The sequence below is a fragment of the Diplotaxodon limnothrissa genome, linkage group LG15 (genome assembly GCF_057381915.1).
Source record: "Diplotaxodon limnothrissa isolate DT_005_m linkage group LG15, D_limnothrissa_male_GT1.1, whole genome shotgun sequence".
Lineage (NCBI taxonomy): Eukaryota > Metazoa > Chordata > Actinopteri > Cichliformes > Cichlidae > Diplotaxodon > Diplotaxodon limnothrissa.
The window spans coordinates 38,452,150-38,461,699 of NC_140610.1; the positions used below are offsets into that span (position 1 = coordinate 38,452,150).

The window sequence follows — 9,550 nt, forward strand, 5'->3', positions numbered from 1 at the left end:
TGGGTTTTTCACCTGGGTTAGACATGGGCAAACACAGTCATTTAAAGAAAAGCATTTGCTGTGTGCCCCAGGTGGGGCAAAGTGAGGTAATCGGTATATATTTTTTGGTACTGATGACATAGGTGGGGCCCACCTGGTCAAACTATATGTGTCACACATGGGCAAATGCAAGTCAGACCCTGAAAACATGTCTATGTGGGCCCCAAATGGGTTATGTTAAATTAATATGGGCATATATTTTACATGGGCTCAAGATTGTTTAGTATATATGGGACCCACTTGCGTTTCTAACATCAAATCCATATGGGTGGGCATCCAATGTAGGTCCTAGTTGGGTTAGTGATGGTAAATGTGTACATTGGTTCAAAATGGTAGCACATGCTTATGTGAGGATTCTTCTTCTGTGAAGAGCCTGAGAAAGTGTTATTTGAATAAAGGAGGATTTATTCCAAACAAGCCCATCACAGATTGCGCACAACCCAGGGAGTTCTGAAAGTCAAATTGTAAAAATAATCTCAAAAGAAAGTATGAACATAACTCTCTTTTATAACCTGCAGACGGCACCCATGTGGTACCATTCTCTAAGAAATCACCCTAACTTTAACATATTTGGCACAACCTCAGTCTATCACTTTTGCTACCCTTACGTACAGTCAGATGTTCTTGACCCTTCATTTTTGACCCTCTCAGTATTTAGCCTTGGCTAGCAAATGTACTCAAAGTCCACATTGAGACCTCAAGATGTTATGTGTTATCAGAAACTACAACCCAGCTGTCAAGTGAGACTATAGGAACTTTGGTGTTTTTGAACATTCAATGTTACTCAAAACACTCTGCACACTATTCCAAATAACTGGTTTGAAACTGGTTACTTTTTAATTTTAGATTTCATTTTATGTACTTAATGTGAACTCTGCATGGTAGGCTGCATGGTGAGGCTCAGATAAGATAAAATAAGGACTTCATGATTCTTCTTAGGTAAATTCACTTGTCACAGCAGCAATAATAAGTGATTAAAACGGACACAAGAGTAGAAAAAAAGAAAAGCAAAAAATACGAATAAAAAACCTAAGATAAAAGTGAATTACACAGACAAAATCCAGATTTGGCATTTGCAAATTAAGGATTACTGGTTGTTCAAACAATTAAGACTATTTACTTGAGCAAACATGCAGTTGAGGATTTTTAGTAGATCAGACACACTCTACTGTATTAGAGAAAAGACAGTTAGTTACATGGAAGATGGAAGTTTTGGTTAATCAGATCCAGTAAAGCTCCTGAAGTATATTACCGATCTGTTAAAATGTTACTCTTCAAACTTGTGCCCTCAAATTATATAACCAGAAATAATTTATATTTTCTTTGAACTAGTGGAAAGGAGAGGGAATGGGGTCTTTCAAGCAGTCACACTTCAACTGTGAAACTCCCTTGTCCTTATGGTGTATTGACACTATTGAAACTTTTCAAAACCAGTCTAATGTTAGAAGAGCTTTTAGGTAAACTGTTATTCTTCTTCTTATCATTATTATATTTTTATTAATTATATTTTTATTATGATGTTGATTTGGGTGACACTTTTTGATAAATATTATATATTACTTTTTAAAACATATTAACCATCCCTATGCTTAAAAAACTTTTAAAAATAAAATTGTTCTTTTAAACTTGTGCATTGTTTGACTTTTAAAATTTTTGTATCAGGTGTAAAACGACTTTTTAAATAAAGTTGTTTTTAATGTGAGCAGCTCCTATTGGCTCGTTTAAAAAGAGGGAGGAGCAGATTACACCGCCTAGCGTCTAGTCTTCGCGGTCTTTCGTCTGTTGCGCCTTTTCTCTCCCTGGTGTTTAAGAACGTGGAGGACAAAAGGATACCAAAGAATCGAAAACTATGACAAAGGTAAATACTTAAAGTTTGATACGTTTTCATCAATGGTTATTTTAGTAACTTTCTATAGTCGTCCTAAACGGTATAAGGGGGAGAAGCATAACATCTTTAGCTAGCAGGTAGAACTGGGTTAATTTGCTGCATTGTCTTTGGCAAACATAATTTAAAGTTAATTAAAAAACTCTTACTGCCTATATTCTACTCAATAAAGTTCATCTTATCTTATTCTGTTTTCATTGCACCATTCTCTCTATACAGTTTTTGAATTTACACACTATAACGTACACGGCAGTTTTTTTCTGTGCTTCTGCAACTGTTTCTTGGGTTTTCCTATAAGGTTTTTGTAATTAATTTAAAAAATTTATATTATTTTTTTGGCTTTAGTGGATTCCTGCTCAGCTAACTCGGCCATTATGCACTACCCAGTAAACAAAATGGCTGAACAGTATCTTAAATGTCTGAACATGAGCTAGTCATACCATGTTACGTAATATTCATGTGCAGTGTAGCAAGGTGATTGTTTAAATTACAGGAGTAGATGCCTGCAGCTGAAACGGTTTTCTGATCTGAATACGGTAATGTTACCAGATATGCATTGTACTATGGGAAAACGGTGGTGGATCAGTGTGTAAAAAGCCCCCAAAAGAAACACACAGCGTCTTTAGCTCAAACACTGTCTGATCACTCTCTTAGATACTGTGCTGTTCCATCTAGTTATTGGTTACTGAGAAAGGTTAGGTCATTAATTAATTAAGAGAGTGCAGCTGTTCAGATCAGATGGTGAAGTAGGAAAATGCAGAACATGTTATTATAGCTGAATGCTGTGTAAAATACTAGTAATAAATCTAACTCCCATTTATGGCTTTTACTACTGTGGGGCTAAATAAAAAATTACAGACATAATGAAATCTGCTACAATTACAAAGCTTAAGTTTAAAACAATTATTATATATTAAGCATTTTTTTGCTCTTTTTTTTTTAAATTCTTTTTGCTAATAATGGACTCAATTTTATTATCAACTTCAAAGACCTATTAAACTTTTAAACCATTAAATCCAGGAAATTAGATGCCCGTAAATGTACGAGACCCTCTTTATGTCTAGTATCCCCAAATATTTAATAATCCTTTCTAAAAGTACACAAATTTTGTTCTTTTCAATTAAATATTGCATGTTCAATGTATTCTTGAGCAGGTAAAAATTCCACTAAATTAGTTTTTGCATATTTTTAAGTATAATAAAATTTTTATAGTTTGCGAGTACTTTTAATTTGGAGATTTTGCCACTTGATTTGAAGTTTGGATAGTGCTTTATAGTCATTTGTAAATGTTTTGAACTCATCTGGCTTCTTAATAATTTAATAAAAAATTAACAAGCCATGTAATAATTTGAAAACCACTAGGGACCACTTATAAAAAAGTAATTCCTTTTTTACTTAAAGGAATTTAGGATTTATGTCTGTCAAGTCATTTGTTCTGGCATAAGTCACCATTTTGATATATCTTCCTGTGACTTTAAAGTCTGTCAGCTAGTTAGATACATTTTTGCACTGCTAGTGTTTGCTGCTTGAATTAGTCAGTTTATCATATAAACACATGTAGTGCCTTTCAAACTTTTAATTACACTGTTCATTTTGTGCATTAGTAAGAGAATCTTTTATATTGAATTATCCTGGGAAAAAACAAAAATGTTTGTATTTTCTCATGCACTTTCTTTCATTTCCTTATCACGTTTAGATTCTTCAAGATCACAAGCACCATCTTTGACATGTAAGTAACTTTCATATTATTTGTATTACTTATTATTATTATTATTATTATTTTTGAAAAGTGATGGTCTTTGGGGCATCCTTTTTTTTTATTGGTATTAAGTATATATATTTATTTAGGCACAGGAGGCAATGATCTATTTTAAAATTTAACATTTATTTAATTTTCATCTTTTATGCTAACAATAATGCCAACAGTGTTCTCTTCACTTGACCCACAACTCTGACAGTTTTGGTCCTCTGCTCTCCTCACAATTGGCTGATTTCCATCTGAGCTGCTACTGTCAACTGCATTAAACTGATTTTACATTGCCTTGTTATTCTAATCTTTATCTGCGTTTTGGACTCCAAACATTCACACCTGCTGTTAGTAACCAGAGCTCACAAGAGTGTAAGGCGTGTAGTTCAATAAAGTGATCGATGTGTTCACTAGCTGATTTCAATAAACCGGTAACTTATCAAATCCATATTTTATAGGAAGTACATTACTGATAAAAGTGGTAATAAACACGGTAACCAATAAAAATTAAAATTTCCTGTTATAAAAAAAAATACTGCAGTGAGCTCGGTTTTCTAACACCAGGTGTGAACATCTACAGTCTTTAAGCGCTGGTAAAGATTTAAAAATAAAAGCATTCAATAACATAACATAACATTAAACACTAAATTAGTTTGATGGTGTTGACTGCAGCAGCTCAATGTTAATCAGCTGATGGTGATGGAAGCAGATGAGCGTTTTTCATCATGGTTGTTAGTGATGTGTTGGTCAAAACGAAACGGCTCTTTGAAGTGAACGACACAAGCGTGTTTTTTCTCTCTCTCTCACCCGCTCTCTCGCACTTTTTTTCCGCTTCACTCTGCAAGCGAGCCTTGTGCTTTGCGCTGGGAAGAGGGGGGAGGGGCGGTTGTTACACACGCAGTAGCACAGTAACAGAGCAGGAGGGAGAGAGAGAGAAAGAGAGCCAGGGACAACAACGTCACATTAGAAAGGTATAGTAATCATCCACAACTATTTTCAATTGCGGATGATAAAGGATTCAGAAAGTTTATTCATGCAGGCCCATATGACAGAGAATGTGCATCTTCTGTTTGTTTTCATATTATAATTTATATTTAATTGTGTTGTGGTTTGCAGTGTTTTGTGTTGTTTCACTTTAAATTTGTTTAAAAGGAAAAAGCTGAAAATTTAAATAGTTAAAAGTTGAAATGTAAATAGTTGTTTTTTTTGTATTATATGATTTATTTATTACATTTTATGTGGAGAGAATAAATAAAAGTATATTTACGGTGGCTGCTAGAGACAAAGCACGTACAAACCCCAAAACACGTAAAAACTCCATAGCACGTACAAACTCCAAAGCACGTACAAAACACAACAGAAGTGCTCCAGGATGCTAGGCACAGTGTTGAGATTTTGTTACCTAGTGGCTACACAAGCCAGGAAGTACCAACGACCAGATTTGGTGTGTGGTAGTAACAGGTAAATGAACAGCTTTTGGAATTTTTTATGAATATATATGAGTGCTTGTGTATAAATACACAAAAAATACACATATGATTTCAATTGTGTAAATTAAGTGATCTAGATAGCTCTGTTTTGGAAGTTCAGTTGACGCTAGAAATGGGTTTTGGAGTTTGTACATGCTTTGTCTCTAGGGGCCACCATATATATTTATATATAAACATATATAAATAAAACCACGTTTCTTTTTTTACATTAGTAATTCCTTTTGTTCATAATTTTATATTGTTGTTAATAATAAATTAATTAAAGCAACAAAACAACCTGAAGAGCCGGTTGGGAGCCGAAAGAGCCGGCTTTCTAAAAAGAGACGAAAATCCCATCACTAGTTGTGTAATATGCTGGTATTGATATGATCAAAAATGAACTGAGTTGTTTCGTATTCTATAGAAATTGTACATCTAATTAATAACAAGGCTTTCTGCTGATGTTATTAATTAAAAATGTATTGTTTTATTTTTAAGCAACAACTTTTTAGCATGCAATCAGTCCATGCTGTACAGGACAGATTTGTAAACTGTGCATACAAAAATAGACTATTTTACAAAATTGCTCTTTCAACAAATGTAAATCACAGCAGATTTTTTTTGTTGTAGGTGCACTGTCACAACTAGAAATGTGGGGGGAAGTCCTCAAAGTTGAAGGCAGAACAGGAAAATACATGGAAATAACAATTTTCCTTTAAATGGTAAATGGCCTGCATTTTTATAGCGCTTTTCTAGTCCCTAAGGACCCCAAAGCGCTTCACACTACATTCAGTCATTCACCCATTCACACACACAATCACACACTGGCGATGGCAAGCTACATTGTAGCCACAGCTGCCCTGGGGCGCACTGACAGAGCACATCAGTAAAGGTCGATCTGGATACTTGATAACTGTTGGTATAGGTATGACATGAATTTGAATCTCCATTATCACAGGTTTTAATTGGGAGGGAACATGCAGATATACAGGAGGACTATAAACAGCAATTCCTATTGCATACAACTGTTTTAGAAAATACCAACAACACTGTTAATTTATCACTTGCTGGTCTATAGACTTTACAGTGTGGATGGATGGAAAATCCATCTGGCTCCACTCTGGCTGAATTGGTGCTACAAACAACTCTGCGCTCGGCTTTCCTGGCTGTGTGTGGATTTATACTTACACATCCAAATTTTGACCCTATTTTTCTTCCTTTCAGCTGATTGGTCAATTTCATGTCAATCACCAATTAAACAATCCAATCAGAGAACATCTCCAGAAGTTGATTCTGTTCATCTGGACGTAGCATTTTCAGTGGGAGAAAATGCTGCAAGCGCTACGTCCAGATGAACAGAATCAACTTTTGGAGATTTACTTACCTGGATGATTGAGCATGCATCAAGACAATCAGAGAACAGATAGGTTTGGCTGTTGGAGGGCTGCATTACGGAGCTTCAGGTCCTGGAAGAATAAATTCCCTTTTACATACCAGACCAGCATTTTTCTTCATTAGCACGAAGGAAAACAGTCTGTGCGTGTCAGAGTTCTGTGGTTTTTGTGTCACAGGGCTTATAATATGTGTAAAAATCTGGCCAGGGACCATCACATCACACTGCTATCATATTTTTCTGTTGCTATCATGTTTCTTTTCTGAGATGTTGTTACTTTTATGACAGATGTAACGAGAAATCTTCCAGAAAGTTAAATTTTTTATTCTAATCAAATATTTGATTCTGATAACAGATAAAGATTTTTTTTTTTACTTTTGTTCTGCTATTTCATAGTTTATACAAATTTTGGCCAATTCCTATTTATTTTAACCCTTTAGCCCCCAAAAAGTCGCCAGCGACAGGTTTTTCCAAACCTGTCTTGTCAAACCTGAGCTCTGCCAGGGGCCCAACACGCCTGGACTTTTAGAAGAAAAGAGATGTCCGAAAATAAACCACAGGGTCAAATACTTAATTTTGTTCAGTGTTTTAGAGTTATTAATTTGAATTGACTAATTTAAATATTTTATTCATGTACATTTTGATTGCCTTTAGTAAAAATGGCAAAATTTCAATTTCTTTTTTCTTTCTGTTATTAATCCTTGATTACATTCATATAGTATACAGTAGAGGAAAAAACCTACCAGACCTACCAGTTATCCTGCGTAACATTATTGGGGATAAAGGGTTAAGGAAGCGCAATTAATTTTTTTAGTTTAGCTTGTGTTTACTACCATTTTTTTTTTTATCACCACACAGTAAACATTAAGTAATATGTAAAGTGTCCATTTATCCTCCATTCCGGTCCATTATCTTAAGCTTAGGCTGCTGCCCCTCGACCCAATCCGGTACTAAGTAGAGAGGCCCAGACTTCGCTCTCTCCAGGCACTTGGCCCAGCTCTTCCGGGGGAATCCCAAGGCATTCCCAGGCCAGCCGAAAAACATAGTCCCTCCAGCATGTCCTGGGTGTTCTGGGTCTCTTCCTGGTGGGACGAGCCCAAAACACCTCACCAGGGAGGCATCCTAACCAGATGCCAGTATCTAATCTGTCCTTTTTGTATGTTCCCCTCAGGTTGCCATGGTAGCAGATACAGGGGAAACAAGTGTAGACGATGCCACAAGAAGGATGATGAAATTCCTCATATCACCTGAGCTGGCTGTGGAGTACAACATGCTTGGCCGACATGGGGAAAAAAAAGTTCAGAGATTTGCGTCTTTTTAATGTTGTGTATGGTAAGTTAGTTTCACTTGAGACATTTGAACTTTAGAAAACTAAACTTTTTTAATAAAGTGTTTGAAAGTGTAACTGAGATTGGTTATCATGCAATTTGTATATATTTTTTGAGGCAATAAAGTGAAATAAACATTGTTCTTTGAAAATCATCACCAAATGAAGTAAGCTAAGATTAACTTTACTTTGGCTTGCCCGTTTTTCTTCTTCTTCATTTGCAGAGGCACTGAAGAATTATTTAACATCAAAAGTCAACTTGCAAGAAGCAGAGAAGGCTCTGTCCAAGTGGTTCAGTGGAGCTAAAGACAGAGGAGGACCGAGGGCTGCAAGGGTACAAAATAGACTTACGGCTCTGTAAAAAAACAAACCCTGCTGATTCAAGATAAGCTTTTGAGTTTTCCATCTGACTTTTTCCCCATGTTGCTACAGTTCCAAATATCTAAGGAATTTTGCTGTAGTTTGACATTTCTAGTTTTTAAACGTTTACGCACTTTGGAATACAGTTACGTAAAATCACAGTTGTTGGACAAAATAAATGTGAAAAATGTTGTTTTGTGTACCCTCGTGATTTTTGAAATGGTTTTATTTACAAACTAGATTTTGTTTGCGGTCAGCTTTAATATATTTGGTGTCTTTGTGTCACAGAACCCGTATTAGCCGTCTGAAAAATTGATTTTGTGACTGTTTTACTACATGGGGCCCACTCAGTGCCAGAACTTAGTCAATTCAAACTAGAAATAAGATGCAAATACAGAACCCACTGCTAATGCCATTCCAACTTTTTAGCTCATGTTTTCCTCATGTTGTACCCACTAAGAACTTGAAAAATGGGGCCTAGGTGGGTTTCAGTGTACTTTGCCCAGTTGGGGTCCATTTAGTTCCCAGATTTTACCTATATAACACCGAGATGGGCTTATAAAATGGGGCCATTATGGAACCCGTGGACAATCCCACTTAAAACCCACTTTTTAGCCTATGTGGTACTCACATGGTACCCACAAAACAACTTGAAAGGTGGGGCCTGGGTGGGTTTCTTTGTACTTTGCCCAGTTGGGGTCCATTTAGTTCCCAGATTATACCAATATAACACCGAGATGGGCTTACAAAATGGGGCCATTATGGAACCCGCGGACAATCCCACTTAAAACCCACTTTTTAGCCTATGTGGTACTCACATGGTACCCACAAAACAACTTGAAAGGTGGGGCCCGGGTGGGTTTCTGTGTACTTTGCCCAGTTGGGGCCCATTTAGTTCCCAGATTTTACCAATATAACACCGAGATGGGCTTATAAAATGGGGCCATTACGGAACCCGCGGACAATCCCACTTAAAACCCACTTTTTAGCCTATGTGGTGCCCACATGGTACCCACAAAAACTTGAAAGATGGGGCCCGGGTGGGTTTCTGTGTACTTTGCCCAGTTGGGGTCCATCTAGTTCCCAGATTTTACCAATATAATACCGAGATGGGCTTATTAAATGGGGCCATTATGGAACCCGCGGACAATCCCACTTAAAACCCACTTTTTAGCCTATGTGGTGCCCACATGGTACCCACAAAAAACTTGAAAGATGGGGCCCAGGTGGGTTTCTGTGTACTTTGCCCAGTTGGGGCACATTTAGTTCCCAGATTTTACCAATATAACACCGAGATGGGCTTATAAAATGGGGCCATTGTGGAACCTGC

The 9,550-nt window shown here is 36.5% G+C and overlaps 1 long non-coding RNA gene across 1 annotated transcript; it reads left to right on the forward strand.

Moving 5' to 3' along the window:
- Nucleotides 1-1,805: 1,805 nt before the first annotated feature.
- LOC146617957 (uncharacterized) lies at nt 1,806-8,764 on the forward strand. The gene is made up of 4 exons (XR_014906877.1): nt 1,806-1,897; nt 3,621-3,653; nt 7,705-7,865; nt 8,085-8,764. It is a non-coding gene; the product is annotated as an uncharacterized LOC146617957 (long non-coding RNA).
- The last annotated feature ends 786 nt before the right edge of the window (nt 8,765-9,550 follow it).